Source organism: Dipodomys spectabilis, unplaced genomic scaffold (assembly GCF_019054845.1).
Source record: "Dipodomys spectabilis isolate Male_0828 unplaced genomic scaffold, ASM1905484v1 ptg000200l, whole genome shotgun sequence".
NCBI classification, from domain to species: domain Eukaryota; kingdom Metazoa; phylum Chordata; class Mammalia; order Rodentia; family Heteromyidae; genus Dipodomys; species Dipodomys spectabilis.
The window spans coordinates 1,932,858-1,953,998 of NW_024870877.1; the positions used below are offsets into that span (position 1 = coordinate 1,932,858).

General features: G+C 36.4%; 1 pseudogene; it reads left to right on the forward strand.

The window, feature by feature from the left end:
- Positions 1–16,363: 16,363 nt before the first annotated feature.
- On the forward strand, positions 16,364–16,459 carry LOC122122000 (annotated as a pseudogene).
- The last annotated feature ends 4,682 nt before the right edge of the window (positions 16,460–21,141 follow it).

Here is a 21,141-nt window from a genome sequence, read left to right on the forward strand (position 1 = left end):
AAATCAATGGTAAATAAATAAATAAAACAAAAATACAAGGAACAGCCACACCAAACGTGTATGGACTGAACATCCATAGGTAAGTACAAATCATGTATTTACAAAGTATATAAATAGTATGTTTTCCAAGGCTAGGGCTTGAATTTTGGCTTACAGTATAGGCCTGACTTTCTTATCTTCAAATACAGTGAGCTTCCCCCTTCTTCCGCAGTGCTGCAGATTTACCCAGATTCTGAGTTCAAATCCAAAGCCTTGCAGAATAAACGATGTGAATTGCAAGCTAGGGAGCTAACCTCTTTTAATTATTTTTTGCTCAGCAGGGGGCTTGAACTCAGGTTGTGGTAACTGCCTCAGCTTTGATCACTCTATGCTGGGGTACAGCCATTGGACCCACAGTAGATCCTGGAATCCTAGACCCCCAGGCCTTGTGTGGCAAAAATGTACAGAAAAAATGCAGTGAGATGGCCTTTTTATGTTTTCTTCCTTTGCACGGTGACCCTCCTGGGTCTGAATGACACTGTTGCAAAGGGTACTTCACCTTGCATTGCTGAAGGTTGTCAGACCATTGAGGAAGTCATAGGTCAACATGGCAATGTAGGCCCCGATTTCGAATCCCAGTCCTGACACCAATCAATGGCAGGAGATACTAAGAGATTCATTCCCATCCATGGGAATAACAAGGTAATATTATCAATGTCACAGTTGAATGAGTTGATGGTGAATGATGCTCTTATAAAATTAGACAGCATCATTTCAGGAGACTGATTTTACTTAATATTTATGAAGCATTAAAAGAATTCTATTACTTACAGAATGCAATAATTTCAGGATATTGATTGATTTACTTAATTGTTTGATAAGAATGAAAACAATAACATTAATTACATGTAGCATTATAAATACCCATGAATTGGTAGGAATGTAGTCTATATAACTGAATAATGTATAGACATCTCTGGCACTCTATAAAGATATATATTTATTAGTGTACTAGCATCTGCATGTCAATCTGTTCTTATTTTGTCAACCGCTGGGGCTCAATCTCAGGTACTCGTAACTGCCTGTCAGCTCAATTTGCCACATGATGGCAGGCTGACACTCACTCATTCATGAATTGGGCCTTGTAGGCTGTGAGTTCAGATGCCACTACTCCCAAAAAATGAATCGTGTAGTAAGAAGCTGATGGTAACACATGTTTTCCTTCTCTGTGAAAGTTCTTAGTGTCAGGAAGGACGTGCAATACATATGCAAACCTATATCCTATGTAATCAATGTAATCACTGTTCTACGTGTCATAATAGTCAATAAAATGAGTAGTCAATACATGAATAAAACAAAAAATAAAATTAATAACTACACTGAATGCAATATGGAATCAACATATGTATATAAATATAAATCATATATTTAAAATGTACACAAAAAGGATGTTTTCTAGTGGTGGACATTGATTTCAGGCCAAAGGAACAGACTTGAATTTCTTGAATTCAAGGAGGCAAGCTTCCCCTTCCCAGATAGTGAAACAGCAGGGTTACCTAGACCATGAGTTCAAATCCCAGTCCAGGCAGAAAAAACATGGCACCTCCATGATATGTGATGCCCAATTCGTACGTATTTCATTTGGCCTCCATTTAATGAATGTGATTGTTTAAATGCTTCATAAAGTATTAATTAATATCAACCAGTGTCCTATAATGTAATTGTGTATAATTTTATCATTGAATCATTCAAGTAGTGCCCATTTAATCATGACAAACATCATATTCCTTTGGTAATCATATGAATAGAAATGAGTTTCATAGGATCTCCTGCCATTTGTTGGTGGCAGACCAGGATTCAAACTGTGGGCTCCAGCTCCTACCACTTAAATCTGAGGATATGTAACTCACAGGTCTGTCCAAGAACATCAGCAAAACCAATGATTAGCCAGGCATCAGTGGCTCTCAGCAGTCCTCCTTAAAACTTACAAGGCTGTGAAAGGAGGATCATGGTCAAAGTCACCCTAGGCAGGAAAGTCCTTGAGACTCTTGTCCAACTTGTGCCAAGAAAGCCAGAAGTAAAGCCGTGTGACTCTAGTGGTGGAGAGCTAGCCTTGATCAAAAGCAACTCACAGATTGTGCCCAGATCCTAAGTTCAAGGTCTGGGAACAAACAGACATACACAATAATCTGTGCAGCCATCCTGCTAAAGCAGGTCACTCTCTTGTCCCCAACTGGCTTGGACAGAGTTCTGGGGAAAGGGGGTGCTGTCATATTGACTCCGCCCATTTTGCCTGCATCACAGGATTCCAGCCACACCCCCATTGTTTCATTGTTCTTTCTGACCAATGGGATACAAGAATGGTGGCCATGCCCACATTCCATGCTGCCCAGTAGCACTGTGATTCCCCCTGTTTGTTGACAACACTACCAGCAGTTGAGGAAGGTAGAGATGGCTGAGTGGTGAGCAAGAGACTCCAGACCTAGGAGGAGAGGCCTTCCTCAGGCCCACCATGTGCCTGCCTGAGCACCTGCCCCTCCCCCCTTCCCCATGGAGCAGCATTTCAAACCTGGTGCTTATGGGTTCAGACCCATGGATTCCTCAGGCAATGGTGTAATGGTGTGCCACGAGCTAGCTTGTGGCTCTGACCTGGTCCTGGCTGCCCTGTTCTCTGCTCAGGGCCTGAGTGTCTGTCATGCCTCTGCCATTGCTGCTTGCCCCACCTTGAGCAGTTGCCAACAACTTCTGCCAGCAACACATGTGAGCCCCGCACCCTGCTATTCCATATCCCCCTCACCTCCGACCTGGAACCATGCCTCCCCTGTGCCCCACAGTCTGGCCCACACACTGACACAAATGTGCCCCAGGTATGGGGGTAGGTGTTGACCCGAGTATCCCACCACCATTCCCAGCGGCTAGTGTCCCAGGAAATGGGGAGATGCAGGGTTGGGTGAAGAGTGAGTGCCACAGATCCTCTGGCCTGGAGCAGTGGGAACCACACAGCCTCACATCAGCGCCCTTCCTCTCCCTGGTGGGAACCCAGTGGCTTTAATCAGAGGTGGGGAGCAGCATGTCTACCCCTGCCTTCTGGGGTCTATTCCTTTTTTTTCTGGAGATGGGAGATGTTGGATACAGAAGATAGACACCCTTGCTGTGTGAGCCCTTGTCTTCTGTGCTCGGTCAATCTTTCACCTGAAGACAAAGAGACACAGAGAGACACAGAGAGGGACAGAGAGAGAGAGAGAGATCATCTTTTTCCTTGTAAGGCCTGACTGTGCTCAGGTGAGTAATGAGTTGGCAAATTGCAGGTGCTGCATGGATGAGACTTCTGTCACCGGTCTGGATGTGTGTGTGTGTGTGTATGTGTGTGTGTGTAGAAGTGGGTTGTAAAAAGGAGGCTGAATGTTTTGGTAACTTCTACCTGCTATCTTTGGGGCATGTATGGGCTTCACAGCTGAGGTCTGGGGGCCTGGAATGGTGAGAGGCGTGAAGGGGACACAGCACACTTAAATTACAAGAACAAGGGATCTGTGTGCAATGGAGCTGTGTACTCCTTTGGGCCTGGTTGGTGGCAGTGCGAGCTTGGGAGGACCTGGGAGTGCGGCCTGCAGGGGATAGCTTCCTAGGGGGACAGAGAGCAAGGCCAACACTTAGTGAGGATATGAGCTATGCTAGTATGGAGCGCAACAGCATAGGTCAAACTCTGGGTCTTCTCATCATGATGTCTGATGGGCAAGGCCAGCCCTATTTTATATCTTGAGCTATGATCTTCAGATCTCAGCCTCCTGAGTACCTAGGATTATAGGCATGAGCATCTGGCACTAGGACTCTGGTTCTTTATGGTATATTAGGGTTTGAGCTCAAGGCCTTAGGCTTGCCAGTCAGGTCTTCTACCATGCGAGTCAAGCTTTTCTGTCTTGGGCATTTCTGAGATGGAGAATTAATATATGCTCAAGCTGGGCCGGATCATGGTCCTCCTATCTGTGACAGGCATGAACCACTAGGCCCGGTCTTCTGTAGTTGGGATGGTAGACATATAGCGCCACGCACAGTCATTGGTTTAGATGGATTGTCCCAAACTCAGTCCATGGCAGCCGATTCTTGACCAGAGGTGAAGCTCTGGGTTGGACCTCGACCATTCGACTTCAATCTCCTCATGTGACAGTTGTGAGGAAACAAGGGATTAATACAGAGGGATCTCTGGAACAGGGACAGGCACAGAGGGAGGGACCATCTGATACTCTTCTTGGCAATTCTGTGAGCATATGTTAGGAAGATACCTGGAAAGATATCCGATGATGTGTGTTATTAATGGTGCAACAGGTAAGGGATTGTGAAACAAAACATGGCTCTCTTTCTTTATTACTCTATCCTCATGAGTAACAGGATCCTTCACTTTGTTCAGTTATGAAGCTGGGGAAACTGATGCACAGAGAAGCCGGGTGACCTACTAATAACTTCCAGCTGACAGGAAGCTCGGCCTGACTTCTCTGCCATCCTTCCTAGGACAATGAGTGCTATTCAGTCCACTTCTTGTGGTGGGAAGTCCACTTCTTTTCAGTCATGGGGCTTGAACTTTGGGCCCGGGGCAGCTCCCGGAGCTCCTCAGCTCAAAGCTAGCACTCTACCACGTGAGTCACGGCACCTCTTCCAATTTTCTGGTGGTTCTTTGGAGATAAATGTCTCACAGGTGTTCCTTCCTGGGCTGGCTATAAACCACGATCTTCATATCTCAGCCTCAATTGTACTTCAGCTTATAGGCCTGAGCCACCAGCACCTGGCTTAAGTGTAATTCTGACCTTCTTTCTTTCTCTTTCACTCTCAGGAACTGATTCAATGCGTGCTGGAGGAGGTGACCCAGCATCCCCATGTGGTTGGAACCAAGGTGGCCCTCTCATTCTGGAGGTAGGCTGTGGGTCAGGAGCTGTCTCACTCAGGCTATTGTACCAGCTCCATGAGGTAAGTCCCTCTGTGCCCTGTCTACAAGGTGACAGTTATCCATTGTCCATCTATCCTTCCTGGACGCCGTACTGTGGTCAATGCTCTTTTCTAGAAAAAATTTTCTGGTTAAAATTATGATACATAGTTACAGAATGAAAAGGTAATGCATCTTAAGAAAGTCATTTAGGGTTCTGGGAATGTGGCTTCATGGTATGGTGATTGCCTCGCATGCATGAAACCCTGGATTCAATTCCTCATAAATAGCAAAGGAAACACTGGAAGTGGTCCTGTGCCTCAAATGGTGGAGGGTTAGCCTTGAGATAAAAAAGAAAAGCTGAGGAATAATTCCCAAGCGCTGAGTGTCAGCTCCAGGACTGCCAAAACAACAACAGCAACAACAACAACAATGAACATTTAATTAGTAAATGAAAAATAAGGAATCCATACTTGGAATGTATAATTGCTCCTTCCATACTGATACCTGACAATAGTCCCTAATTAATGTACTTTACCTGTGTTAGGATTCTGTGTTGAAAAAATATTTTGTTCATTAGGTCATATCAATTAATGCCAGGAATGTGCTTAGATGTTAGGTGATTATTTCTGGAAATTCAAAGATTCCAGGCTTTTGAGTGTGGTCACTGCTAATCACAATGAGAAGGGTAGTCTAAGTGAGATTTGGAAACTCTTTTGGCAAGTCATCGCACCAAAAAGGCAGAGGCTAATTAACAGTTGTGAAGGAAGATAAGGAATAATTCCAGATGGAAAGAAAAAATAATAGTAACTAAGGTATAGCAGAAAGGGTTCTAGGGAACTATTTGGTTATTGAAAAACTAGTTATCAACTAGGTTTATTCCTCATTGCCTTGAGCATTCAAAATATCTCTTAGTTCTTAATCTCTGTGTGATAAATGTATCTCCTTCTATGCTGTTCTTTCATACCTGATCTCCTTTGCTTTCTAAAAATCTGTCTTTCTATATTTCTCTATGAACATTTTCTGATACTAAATACACCTACAAAGATGAAAGGGGATGCTAATATAAGAGTCCCATAGCTCATGAGTCATTAATGTAACAAAATGGGAAAGGAGGACATATTTATTGCTACCTCAATTATTCTGAAAAGCTGCAATGTCACATCATTTGGTTCAGATTTCCATTCTTTGTCTACATAGTGACATTAAGTGTACATAAATGCAAATATGAGCCGGGTGCTAGTGGCTCATGCCTCTAATCCTAGCTACTCAGGAGATTGAGACCAGAGGATTTTGGTTCAAAGCCAGCCTGTTCAGGAAAGTCCATGAAACACTTATCTTCAATTAACCCCCAAAACCCGGAAATTGTGTTATAGCTAAAGTGGTAGAGTGCTCAGTTGAGCTGAAGAGCTGAGAGACAGTGCCCAGGATCAATGTTCAATCCCCACAACCAACAAAAAAGTGCAAATATGGCTTTAAGTTTCCCCCAAAGGAATGATGAAGTCAATTGTAATCTTCCCAAATGATTTAGTAGTGCACCTACTTTCCCTGAGTTATTTGTTATGGATTCTTTACTAAATATATTCTCTCCTTTAAAAATTGTCAAATATTAGCTATATAATAAACTTCATCTCATATTTCTTGGTTCAAAAGAGAAGTCCATACAGTTGATGTCACTTAGCTTTCTTACTGTCTTAGTTCAAAGCCAACCCAGGCAAGAGAGTCTGTCAAACTCTTATCTGTAATTAAATACCAAAAAAGCCAGAAGTGGAGTTTTGGCTCAAGCAGTAGAGTAATAGCTTTGGGCCAGGTGGGAAAGAAAGACAGGGACAGGGGCCAGTCTCTAAGTTCAAGCCCCAGAACAAGCACAAACTAAACAAACAAGCAAACAAAACAAACCCTGGGTGTTTCTTTGGGACTCTCCTTAAAATAATGGTGATCTGAGAAGAGGCTGCTTTTGCTGATCATACTCACTGGATCCTGCTTTTCTGGAATCCTTATTGTTATGGAAAACACAGGACCAGAATAAAGGAATTGATAACTGATTCCTGCAACAAGAGAATCATCTCAGGAGTGAAACATAAGACACTTTAAAACCTCCATATCTTTGCTTCTTTGCAATAGAACACTTTTAAAACAAAGTTACTTTCTTTTGTTCTATGCTGGCCTTTAAATGGTGTATTGTTTCCTTTTATAATACTCTCAACCGGAAGTTTACAGACAAGTTTTACATGAGTAAAGGACACACTCAAAAAAGTCAGAGACATAGTTTCCTTCAAGCCTTGGATTCTTTTCTTGTACAGTAAAAAGGAAAGCAATAGATAACTTCAACTTTGTCATTTCTCTATGTTCAGTTTCTCTCCTGGGATCAGTTTCCACATCCATTAAAAGTTACTTCCATTTTCTTCCAGTAACAAACTATGGTGCTGCTCCAGGAAAAATATGAATGTTTTCTTGTTTCATTGAAATAGCACAAGGACACTTTTGGACATGAGGTAACACGTGTTTCAGAGCCAACTTAGTGAAGAGAAATGAAATTTAAATTGCTTATATATACTTTATCCATGAGAACATTTTGTTCAAACTTCTTATGTGCTCTGTAAATTAAGGTGAATTTTAAATGGGAAGAATGTTCTCAGATCATTTTTTTTGAGTCTATATGCTGTGCATTAATTTCCCAAGTGTACATGAGTTAACAGTAAGAGAAACAATAGCAATTATAGGAGAAAAAGAAGTTCTGTGTTTATGTATTAGTGTTCACTACAATATAGAAGACTCTACAAATAAGATAACGATAAAATTGAAACAATAAAGCCAAGTCCAGTATGTAGATTTGTGGAAGTGATATAGAGAAAGCATTATTGCTAAGTGGAACATGAAGCATGAGGCCACTCCTTTTCTAAATCACGCTTGCTATTCACCTAAATGTGCAAAAATGAAAATGGAAGAATGATTCGGTTTCCAACGCAAGTCAGATATGGGAGAATAGATTTAACTGGAAAAAAAGAGTCCATCTTAGGAGAACAGGAATTATACTAGCAATGAAACTGGTGGCTATGATCACATTTCTTTTTTTCCTTTTCTTATATTCTTTTTTTTTTTTTTTTAGTGGCACTTGAAATATGGGACAGGTTGCTTTCCCTCCGAAATGCAGCTCAAGGCTAGTGCTCTTCCACTTGAGCCACAGTATCACTTCCAGTTTTCTGGTAATTATTGGAGAAATGAGTCTCCAGGACTTTCCTACCCATGCTGGCTTTAAACCCAGTCCTCAGATCTCACAACACCTGAGTTTATGATCACATTTCTAACAGTGTACACTCAGGATATGTAATGTATAATGTTCATCTATCTTTACATGAATTCTCAAGTTAAAAATCTGGGCTACAGGTTAGACTTTACACTCACAAAAGTGTTTGAAGTTTAAAAGTTGATACGCCTGGAAAAATAAAACCTAAGAATGTAAAGGAGTCTGGGAAGTTCAATTTGCATCCAGCTTGGACAGTATAGGCTTTGCGACACTACCTATAATTAACCAGGCAAAAGCTGGAATACCACTCACGAGCAAGATTGCTGAATAACAGCTTTAGGTTTTTGCATACATACGTACAAACATACACATACACACAGAGGCACTTATAGGTGCACACAAAAATACACAAATGAAACAACGCTCAGAATACATAGAAAACATAGAAAACAATAGAAAATAGGTCTTGAGTAAGATTAGAATCAAGTGATAATTTTTATTATTAGCAAGCCCTCACCTGAACTTTCCCCCAGAAGTTGAGAATATTACATTGGTACGGACCAGAGATTGTAAGAGAGTCAAAAAATCATTATTAATGGGATAGGATCCATGGAGGAATGAATCAGGGAACCCTGCAGATGCATCCGAAAATGTTCATATCCTGTGTCAAATGTTAAAACATCTTTGAAAATAGTACATAAACAGTCTGAGCAGTCAGTCTAATGGATAAGATCAGAGGAGAAGTTCAGAATTGCTAGACTGTTATAGATTATATAAACAAACTATGGCAGGGCAATGTGCTACAAGTCTGGAATTCTTGCACTCAGACAGGAGATTAGAGAGTGGAATTACATAAGGATACCTTCCATGGACCACGTGAATAATTTTGTCTCAGTAAAACAAACCAAACAACAAGAAAGGAATATACAGTTGGAAGCTTGGGCTAATTGTGTCATTATGTTTTGAGAAGTCAAGGTTCCTAATGAATGCAACTCATATACATCCTCACTTGTGTTTTAAATGCTCTCATCATTACAGAACATTCCTAGATGCAAAATAGCTCATGATTCCCATCCAAAAATTTGCAAAAGTAAGAAAGCCTCATTCTGTTGGATTCCAAATAAATGTTGAAGGATTACAAAAGCTTAAGTCTGGAGAAATAGTAATGTTTGCCTAATGTAGGACTTTGTAGACCTTGTTAAATTAGAATTTACATTTAAAATATATTTTTTGGTTTTGTTTGTAATTTCATATTCTATAGGGTACTACAAAATTCTTTTTAAGTAGAGGGATTAAGTGAAAAATTCACAAATGATTCTGGCATTCTATTTGCTTAGATATTCTTTCAAGAGAGTTATAATTAGAACATAGTTAATAGATAATTCACCCAGTTCATGTATACCATGTTAATGTGAATAATCCAGCAGAGTTGCCAACAAATGGATGACATGAATTTATAAATTTAGAAAAACCAATATTTTAAGGGTTTGCTTTAATATGGTATGAACAGAGTAATTGTGTGACATCTACTTTCTTCTACCTATATGTAATACAGGAAGCCATTTCCTTATTTACGTGCCTCTGTATACATGAAGAAAAATGCTAGGTTTGGGGTTTGTTTTCAGTTTTGTTTTTGTTTTATTGGTTCGTCCTAGAGCTTGAACTCTTGGCCTGGGCAGTGTCTCTGAGCCTGTTTATACTCAAGGCTCGTGCCCTACCACTTCAACCTCAGTGCCACTTGAGTCTGGCTTTTGTGGAGAAGTTTTTTGGAGATAAGATTCTAAGAAACCTTCCTGCCTGGGTGGGCTTTGAACCATAATTTTTCTATCTTTGCATCCTGAATACCTATGATAGTTAAAAAAGTATAAATATAAATAATATTTGCATGTGTTCTGATCTCAAGAATACCAGTGGAGGAAAAATGATGCAGTTCATTTTATTGTGGTGTTCTTTTCAGAACAAGGAGGGCCTCACATTAGCAGGAGTGTAGTAATTTTTCAAAATAGAGATAAGGTATTCATGATGTGAATTAAGGAATTTAAAGTTGCCCCTTACAAGTTGGGAATGTTGGGCTAGGATGACTTTATGGCTTAAATCTTGGGATTGATGGTCATAGAAATAATAGCTTACTCTGATAAACAATTGTTTACTCTTGAATTAATTATTACACATGCTTCATAGAATTATCCTCTACCAGAATGTGGCTATTTTTCTGTTGACTTCTCAATCTGTAACACCCCATTAGAAAATGCATCTATTGCAGAATTACATAACATGCAAACAGGTACTGTTTTGAATCTCTCAGGAATGTTGCAAATTTAAAAATGAGTAGTTATTAGTCATACGAATTTTGAAGAACACATATATTCTGTCCTCTTAACAACTAACTTACTTTTAAAAGTTATGGGTTTCCATAGCATTAAACTGTTTTCTGTTTTAGAATGAGAAAGTACTAAATTTATTCTTTTTTGAAAAATTTGGCAATTATATTGTGAAAATATTTTCTAGTTGGATAACATTCAAGTTGATGACCCGCTGATTAAGAAGGGGTAATTAATTCAAATTAGATGCCAAATAGTATTGATTTTTAAAATATTACTACATAAAGAATATTATTTACTGTGCCAATACAGTGAAAGTATATTTTACCCATCTTATTTTTTTCAATTTTATTATCAAAGTGATGTACAGTGGTGTTACAGTAATTGTAAGGAATTAAATCATAACTTTTCAAACTTGGTAACACTCCCTCATTTTTCTCACAGTTTTACTTCACCCCTTCACCCCTCACAACTTTTAATGTACGTTTCCAACATATTGTCTTGTGAGTATTGCTATTGCATTGGTTTTCCTTTTGTCCTTTGTCTCACCATTATGCTTTTCCTCTTCCCTTTGCTAACATATTGTCTTGTGAGTATTGCTATTGCATTGGTTTTCCTTTTGTCCTTTGTCTCACCATTATGCTTTTCCTCTTCCCTTTGCTAATTAAGGTAAATATATACACAATACAAAATGAAATACAGCAGGGATAAACCATAGGGGAAAAACCCAAAGAAATCAGAAATCACATAGTTCATCAAAAACAACAACCACAAATGAAAAAAATCTGGTTCCATATATTTGAATTCATTTTGCTTAGCATCAGCTAATATGGTTATATATACGCATAACAAAGCCACTGGAAAATAATAGCTGCATGGATACTATATCATGAAACAGCATGTTAACTTTTTGATGGTAAGGGTGGAATTAAGATTGATGAATTCGTGGTTCTGATAAAGGATTTTCAAGAGTTTTAAAGTTATGACAGGTAAATTTTAATTGTTCAAAATTTTAACAACTTAGCCTATTAAGAAAATTTAAAATTGCCTGGAAGAATAGGCTTTCATGCAAAGAAATCCAAGGAAACTTAGTAGAGAGGGAGAAATGTGGATGAAGATGGCTCTTTTTCACACTAAACAATCTGACCTCAGAAACCTTGCTGTAAGTCCTGTAGGTTCCCTTGGAATTGTCTTTACCCAGGAACTATATTCTCACTGTTTGAAACAAGGTTGTATTGCAATTTAAATTCAAAGTTCTTAAAAAAATGAGGCTTCAAAATTTGTGAATTTACCTTTAATTTCCAAGCAGTTATTCTCTGAAAAAGATAATTTGAGTCAAAATATTTAAGGAGAAAGTGCCCTTCACAATGGAAGAAGGTGTTAGGATTACACATTTCTGTTTGTAACACTTTCCACAATGTCTTTGGACGTAAAGCAGTGAAACACAGAAAAAAATCTGATTGTATACTTCAAACCAATGATTTCACATTTCTAAGTGACTCACAAAAAATAATATCCTTATTAATATCAGATAGTGAAGACTTCTGTTATTACATATGCTAAAAAGTTCAGAAAAGAATTGAGCAAATGAAAATGTTAATTAAAAAAAGTTTTCTTAGAAGCCTTACCTAAGTGTATTTGTCTTCAGCAGTGAAGGGAGGTCAAAACTTTTTTATATAAATTGTGTTAGTATTTTTACTCCCTAAAGTGATTTTACAGAGCCCATTTAGCTCACTACAATGCAGAACTGATTGAATGAAGACATGAAAATAAATTCCACATCCAAATGAGGCAACTTAAAGAGTTTTAAAAGAGAAATAATGAAGATGTTGCAGTGGTGGAGACCATATAGTCCTTCAGGTTCACTAGACCTGAAGCCAAGAAGCTGTGATTAATTGGAAATCCGGCAAGAGCTAAGAGGAGGACATAGAAGTAGGACATAGAAGCATTGTCCTTTTGTAACAGACACTGTCTTCCAAGGTATGGGTGATTTAACTGTATTCTCCTCCATACATCTTGGTGAAGAAATGCAAGACCAAGAAAAAAATAATCTATAGAAATAATTTTGCATGGAATAACTTCACTGTTCCTGATATGGTATCTCAGGAGAATCTTAAGAGAGAAGATAAAAGTGCAGTATTTTTTAGTTTCCTCTAAACATCTTGTTAGCAAAATATATCTTTGAGGTTAGACAATTCTGATTGAACCAACATGTGATGGAGTACTTAATTTTGACTTTAGACACAAGAAGTCTTTCAAGGTAAAAGAAAAAATATAGCCAAATATTTGTGATCACAGCTTCTTGGACAGTTTTCTGGAGACATTGTTTTATATTAGATTTCTCCTCATTAACATATATGTTGTTTCATGGCAACCAAATGCAAGAGGGAAGTTTAATGGACTCACTTGGCCAATTAAACAGCATGAAAGAAGCAAAGGGCAAATAATATTTAATGAATTACTTTGACGACCAATTACTTTGCCAGAAGAAAGAAGGAAAAATATAATTCAAAATCAATTGACTTAAAATATGAAGAAAGAGTAGTGAAGAGAGATTAGAGAAAATATAGAGGATTGTTTTCTCTCCAGTGGAGTAATGGGTTCTTGATCTTGTTTCTTCTATTCTATCCTCACAAGCTACCAAGTGAGTCTCAGGATTGGATTATCCAGTTTAGACAGAAAACTCTTAGAAGAAAGATACTATTTGCAGCAGATGTAGGTGATTTATAACCTTAGATAATCTATTTAATTCTGTTCAAATTTCTCCCCTCTCCCAAACTTCCCATTTTGAACAGCTTTGTTTGCTTTTCCCAATACTGCCCTACTTTAACTGATTAAAATTTTGAGATGTCATATTCATACTCTCTAGAGATTGTTGTTAGTTTGTAATTTTTGTGTGCTTTTGTTTCTTGTTGTGTTTTTTAACTGAATTTTAAAAGGTTGTGCAATTGTGTTACAATTAAATATATCCATCTAATTGTCTAATGATCCTAGATTAGAGTCACTCTTTCCATCATTCCTCACCAACCCGTTCTCCAAGATTTATTTCTAATTTACCACTTCCTTTATCATATGTGCACATTGAGTATTCTAACTGTACTTGCCACTTGTTCATTATTCATTCATTCTATGTCTTTACTATAATTCCTCTCTGGTTTCAACTTCCTGATTGTCATTCTGTTAAACTGTGTATTAATATTTTGAAAGGTTTATATACATTCCATGGACTTTCAATCCTGCATATTCTTGAACTGATGTCAGTCTATATTTCCATAATTGATTCATCTGCAGCAACAATTTGCAAGACTGGAGACATGAAGCACCTAAACATGATTTTATTCTCATTCATTTAGAAGATTAATCTTTAGTTGAAAAGAAAGTTAAAAATGGCTTAGAATGTATTCTTAACTACGAATTTTTATAAATGGCTTTGTACAATGGTGAGATTCTTTTATTTTACATGGAATAATAATTTCTACTACCTAAAAGTTTTGGAAAAAGAAGAAAATATAATTTATTCCTAGAGAGGAATATGATAGAAATAGAAGACAGATATTATGTTTGTCATATCTCAGAAGAGTACCGATATTCAAGACTTAAAGTCATATTTCTTACTATGTTAGACAGAGGGAAAACATAAAATAACTTATGATAAGGCAACTATTTTTGACTTTTTAAAATGTAACATTAAATGATGTAATTTATTAGCTAATGTTTGGGTTTGAAATTTAGGAGGCTGATCTATTTACCACATTTCTGGAAGGCCCTTACTGAAAAACACAAATTGTGGGTGGTACTATTTCTACACTTTAATGAAAGGTTGAACGTGTTTTGCATTAGTGTTGTGTAAATAATTCAACTCTATTGTAACTTGTTCCCTACACTTGAAAAACTTGTAATGTCACTAAGTATCATCAACTTGTCAAATGTTATTTTGGCGAATGTGATTTTGAAAAGATTATTTGAAAAGGAATACACTTTTAGGAGATTCAATGTAGATTATCATTGGTTTGAGAGTGACATTTTTATACCACAGAACCATGTTGTACTGAAGTCCCAGTGTTTTGAAGCACTTCTTAGTGCTTCAAATGTTTTTCTGAATTACATTTGACTTCTAAGTCAAGTTTTCTGGGCTTTGGTAGATCAATTATGGATCTATCCTTCCAGGAACTATTTTTTGGCCAATTTATGTTGGAATAAAATCTTTCATTAATCATAGGGGTGGGGTATTAAAAATAATCTTATGACACTTTGTGAACTTGTTCACTCATATGGGCTGGTCATCTGTAAGTTGAATGTTTGAATTACAGTACTTTCTCTCAAATTTTGTGATCTCATCCTTCATTTTAAATTGCCTTGCATTTCACAATTGATTACTGCTAATTCCTGCATCTCAAGGAATTGGGGCCCTGAAATGTAGGAAATGAGAAATTGAGATGGGTATTCAATTATTTGTGTTGACATGTTGCATGGGCCTTGGTGGGAAGACTTGCCCCTATTATCTGATGATGCAGGCAACTGGGACCTGGGATCCTAGGACCCATGGTTATTGCAGAAGAATAATATTTTTTAGACATCTTAGCAAAATTTGGGCATAATCAGTAGGAATGCTTCAGAAATATGGAGAAAAACATCCTGGGACAAGAGAGTTAAAACAGTAAACAGAGCAGCAGAGTAAAATCCATTATAGATTAGAGGAAAACACTGTTTTTTACCATGTGGATTCAGAAGACCAAGAAGAGTTACAATGTATCACAAGTTTATACTAAAAACATTGAATTGATACTTTTTATAGTCTAATATATATTTTAAACCTAATTATTTATATTCCAAATCTATTTATTGGAATAAATAAGTATCAATTTATTTGTCCAATTATCAACTAATTCCAGTAAGTTTCACTGTGTGAAATATAAAATAAGCACATATAAATATAAAATATATAACTATATATAATATAATTAAAAGACACATGTTTTGCATTGTTCTGTTGTAGATACTGTATCAAAGGCAACTTTGTTTTAAAGTATTATTCCATTATCTCTACCTCAGTGTTTGATAGAGTTAGACCTAAAACTTTACCATTTGTAGATTAACAGCATGGAGGCAATAGAAAACACTGTGATTAAAACATTATCAATTTAATGCCTAATAATGAGGAGAAATATATGGACTTCTGAAAATATTTGGTGATAAAAAGGCAGTAGTGTAAGTTCCTGCCTGGTTGGATGGTAGACAGGCCAGGACATTAAGTAATCATGCATACCAACAATTTTTTCACCTTCTTGGCTTTAGCTACTTTTGAAATGGAAGGTATAATAAACAATTATATTTTGATAAAATGCCTTCTAGTCTGAACAGTTCTGTTTGAACTGTTCATCTCTCCATGATCCCTTGTAACCAAGATTAGTTTTGTTCCAGTAAGACAATCTATGCTGTCAGGGTAAGATGCTCTGGTTGGTCTGTTCCCACATGGAAAAAGTGTAAAGGCTCAGGTAGACATTTGTGCCAGTAACACTTCATTTGGGAAAATGTCAGCTGAAGAAGTTTAGAAGTATCTCTCAAGCAACGCTTACTTTGAATCCATTAGGTCCACAAAGCTAATTCAGTTGGATAAATAAATACTTGAAAAAGCCATCACTTTTGGACTTATCTATAAATAATTGAGAATACGATCAAATTCCAAATCAAAAGACTTAAGATAGTCATTCACAAAAAAAAATTGCAAATGTGAGTAATCAACTGATCAATATAATTTTTTCCACTATTCCCAGAATTTTACGGAAATAAGACCGATAGCATTGTTAGGAACAATAAGGTTTCCTTGTTACAAGTAGGCACCCATAGGTATAAGCCTGTATAAAGATTGCTTCATTAACTACATAATTTAGAGGATACTACATGCTTCAGCAGCATGTATACTCAAATTACAATACAGATATTAACATGGCACTTGCACAAGGTAATATGAAAATTTGAGAAGTATTCCATATTTTTCATTCTTCAGAAGCAAGAAATGAAAAACAGTTATTAAAAAGTTGATTACAAAATTACAAGTATAACAATACACACAATTCATATAATTAAATTTAGTTTGACATCAGTGTATTAAATCTTCACCTCAGATAGGCGTTTACATAACATAAACTTTACAAAAATTTTCAAATTAGACAACATTGTCATTTTATCCCAAAGAAAAATAATATTAAGACCTAGAAAAAAAGGAATAAAACTGTTTCTATATGGAATGCAATCGGAAAGGACATGTTAACGAACCTATATATTATAAAATAATGTAGAATTCAAAGTATATCTAGGAGAAAATAAAATAAATTATGAACATTATGCAAACATAGAATATAGAATATTTTAAAATATACATTTTCATGCAAGCACCAGAAATATTTTACCTTCTGTTCTACTCATTTCAACAGGTAAGTTAAAATTATTTCTGATTAAAAAAATCACAAACCCTGAAGAAATCATTGTACATGTATACAAAAACTATTGAATACATTTTGACATCCAATGCTGGCAATTCACTTGGAAGAATTCTGCGGAATCCATGAATTTTTACAGTAAAATATTGGTGTTGCCAGGCACTGGTGGCTCATGCCTATAAATCCTAGCTACACAGGAGGCTGAGATCCGAGGATCATGGTTCAAAGCCAGCCTGGGAAGGAAAGTCTGTGGTACTCTTATCTCCAATAATCCACTAGAAAACTGGAAGTGGAGCTCTGGCTCAAGTGGTAGAGCACTCATCTTGAGCTGAAAAGCATAGGGATAGCTCCCAGGCCCAGGGTTCAAGCCCCATGACCGACCAAAAAATAAAAAAAGATATTGCTCTTAGGATTTAGGTGAACAATTTGTGCAGCCTTCCAAAACTTCATAGAGATAATGATACATACTTATCCTTTTGGCAATATCAAATGCAGTTTCTTCTATGTTGTTCTTCAGGCCTGGTTTTATATAATGGTTCAAAAGAAGGAGATCCAGTGTATCTTTGCTATCTCAATTCTCAGCAGCAAATTGTCAGGGTGTCAAGAGGCCTTTAGTTTGGGCATTGGTATCTGTATCATGATGAAGTAGGAAAGAAGCCACTCTGGTATATGCACTATGCAGGGGTGTCCAGTCATCTACAGTTATTGCATGTGCCACTTGAGACACCAACTCACTGACAATGCCTAAGTGTCCACTGTAGGCTCCTCGATGAAGAGGGGTACACTCATCGTCATCCCTACTATTCACATGAGTGGCCTTTTGGGAAAGAAGTCTCCGCACTGTAGTAAGCCGAATATTTTTGGCAGCCCAATGAAGAAACTTGCTTGGATCCTTCTCCATTTTTTTCTTGCAGTTGATACCATTCCTTACTTTTTCATGTTGTTCCTCATATTCCTAAGAATTTTCTAACCAGAGACTTTGAGTGCCAGTGGGAATGAGGTGTCCATGTATTTCCCTAATAGTTCATATTGTTTGAACTGGTCAGAAATATTCGTTGAATTTTCTGCATCTGTTTATTCACCATTATTTGTTTTCTCTTTTTCCAATTTTACTATTCGAAATTATTCTAACTGGAGAGTAGGGAATTTATGGAGAGCAGAGGAAAGATGTTCCTCCGTATTCAAACATACACACTGAAAATGAGGACCAGTGATGTCTTCATGTGCAACTTATTCTAGGAATGAGAAAATAGGATCTAATGCCTTCTATATAAATGATTTGGGAAATGGCAAAGCAAAAAGTGAAATGATGCAACCAAAAATATAAAAGCAAAATAAATTAGGATAATTATGGAACAATCATATTATCCATGAGAACCAAGAAAGGGAGAGAGAGAGAGACAGATGTGCAGTGACCTAGCTAGCCTCAAAATCTATGCCTCTGATCAATTTATAGAGCAAACAAAATTTTATTTTTTAAAAAAGATGGAAATAGAATTCATGTAATTACTTGAAGTTAGTAAATACATTTTTAGTAGCCTACATAAAGAGACATAACTTTGATCAAATTACAGAAAATCAACTAAATCCTTGATAATTCTAGTAACAGATCTGACTGAAATCAGTTGAATCACGCTTTTCCTGTACAATGAAGGAATAGGAGGGTAGTAAAGCAGCTAGAGTAGTCAGGGAGATGGTATCTGTGACAAAACTTTGTGGAAATTGGCATTGAGGATTTCTTATTCATGATCCACTTGCACTGGAAGCATGATTCTGAACTATTGCTTGCTGATTCTGAACTACTGATTTGATCATTATATTCTCCAAGAAAAAAATGTGAATTGATAGTTAAGGACTACTAATACATTTTGACCTCCTCACTTTCAATCATCAACATCACATGAAGACTATAGACAGGCCAACTTTTTAGATGAAAGCAATTGTCTTTTAAAAAAACAAGGAATGTATGTAGTCATGCAAAGGACTTCTATTTTACTAATGCCTCATGCATTTTTCTAATGTTGGGTACCAATATATAATGGATCTATTAGAAAACTCTTAACGCTCATATGTTCAATAGTGAGTTCTCATACACTATATCATGGTATTTTTTGTGTATGGTCTTAAGAATAAATTTACATTACTAACTTGTATTTCTGACAGGACAGTATCATCACTGTACACCTTGCTTCTATACTCTCATTTTTAAATTAATATCTAAGTATGTGCATTGGATACCTATAGAGGAAAAAGTAGAAGCCACTCTCATGGCTTATTTCTTTAGTAGTAGTTAATCAGAAAGATGAAATGTGTGGATTGTGGTTTGAAAGCAGACCAAGGAATAAAAAGTCCATTAGATTCTGATTTGAAGGTAACCAGCAAAAGCTGGAAATGGAGCTATGGTACAAGCAGTAAAATGCTAGCCTTGAGAAAACTGAAACAAAAAATAAATACTGGGACAAAGCCAGGTCCTGAGTTCAAGCCCTAGTATTTGCACCAAGCAAACGAATTAATTAATAAGGCAATTAATTAATTAAAAATAAATTAAGTGTTCACATGTGGAGAGGCAGATAAAATGTAACATGCGTGGTGATGGTTTATGTATTATTTTGTAATAAGGCATATTATCATTTGTCCTAATCACTAATATTTTATTTGAACTTTTTTGTACAATAAACCCTGAATTTAGCATGCACGTATATGTGTGTATACATGTGCGAACATGTGTGTATGTGTATATGTGTGCGTGTGCTGTTGCAATGTTGCTTGCCAATGTGGACAGGGTGAAGCTGAAAAGAGCTAACTGTGTTGCAATGTTTTTATTTATCAGTCTTCTGTCATGTCATTTCAGTGGAACCACCCGTCTGTACATATTATTTTTCTAATAATAACGTCATCATAATCAAAGCATTTACAACATTAAGTTAGATAAAGAGACTGCTTTCAGCTCTTATTGTATGTTAGGTAAGAAGATACAGACATAATTAGGTAGTAAGTTATTGCTGTAAAATCATTGTCAGTACAAAATATATATTTGACCTCTTAAATTGGTTATACTTTTAAGATACACTCATGGAGTGATTTGGACCGACTTTACCAAACAGATATTACTCTCTCGTTATTCCTGTAAAACACAAATTGGATAAACTCTTTCCGGATTTCTGTTGAAAATCACTTTCTTTGCAAGATCATATCTATTCTCACTAAGAGATAATCAAACCCATATTACGTTTGAATATCCCATCTTATTGATTGAAAGTAAGTATTGTGGATATGCTTGTTAGATATTCCTTTAAAAAATGAACAAACAAAAAGCATGTGTCATGTCCAGATTGTGGACGTATTTGAAAGTGTTTTGTACATGCACAGGGATCTTTACTAATGGCTCTTTTGTGGGAGTAACTATGGCAATTTTAACAAATAAGGCTTACATAACATCCCAGAGCAAGTCTTGCAATTTCTGAAAATCCTTTGAATATTTTAGTTTTATTTCAGTTCATTGACTATAGAGATAAAATTTCTGAAATAAAAATTGTTAAGATTTGTAAATGTAAGTGGGTATATAGTCTTTTTTATGCATCATTTTATGAAAACCCAGTTTTTATAAAAGTAAATGGAATAGAATAAAAGAACGTAAGTGAATTGGGTAAGCTAATTATTAGTATAACTTTGTTTTCTATTAACAGTCCATTGGATGTACATGATGCACTTAAATTATTTCCTTTATGTCTCTGTACTTCAGTTAGATTTAGACTCTCTTTAGTTATGAGTGAACTTTTAGTATAAATAATGTTCTTTTAAAATGATTAGGATTAACCTTTTGTTTTGTGTCCTACTCCCAAGAAAATGAGTTATTTTTAAGTGTTAATAGTTTATCATTATCATTATCATTATCATTATCATAGGGAATCATTATCATGATCATAGGGAATTTAAAAATGCAGTAGTATTGATGTCTTTTTAAAGCAATTGTATTCACAAGTTGGAGAGTCTTAAATTCATACTTAGGTCTTGGTGTCTATGATTTTTACCCTCTCGTTCCTAACATTAATGATAGGTCAGACTGCATTTTTGGGTATATGAAGGGTAAAATATTTATCTGGGGTCAAAAGTGATTTTTATATCAGTCTTATTTTAATAACATTTTAAAGTAGTACATTTCTCTCAAAATGTTGGGTATAAAAAACAATGAAAATACTTCTAATGGTAAACAATTTAGGTGAGCTACAATGTGGAAAC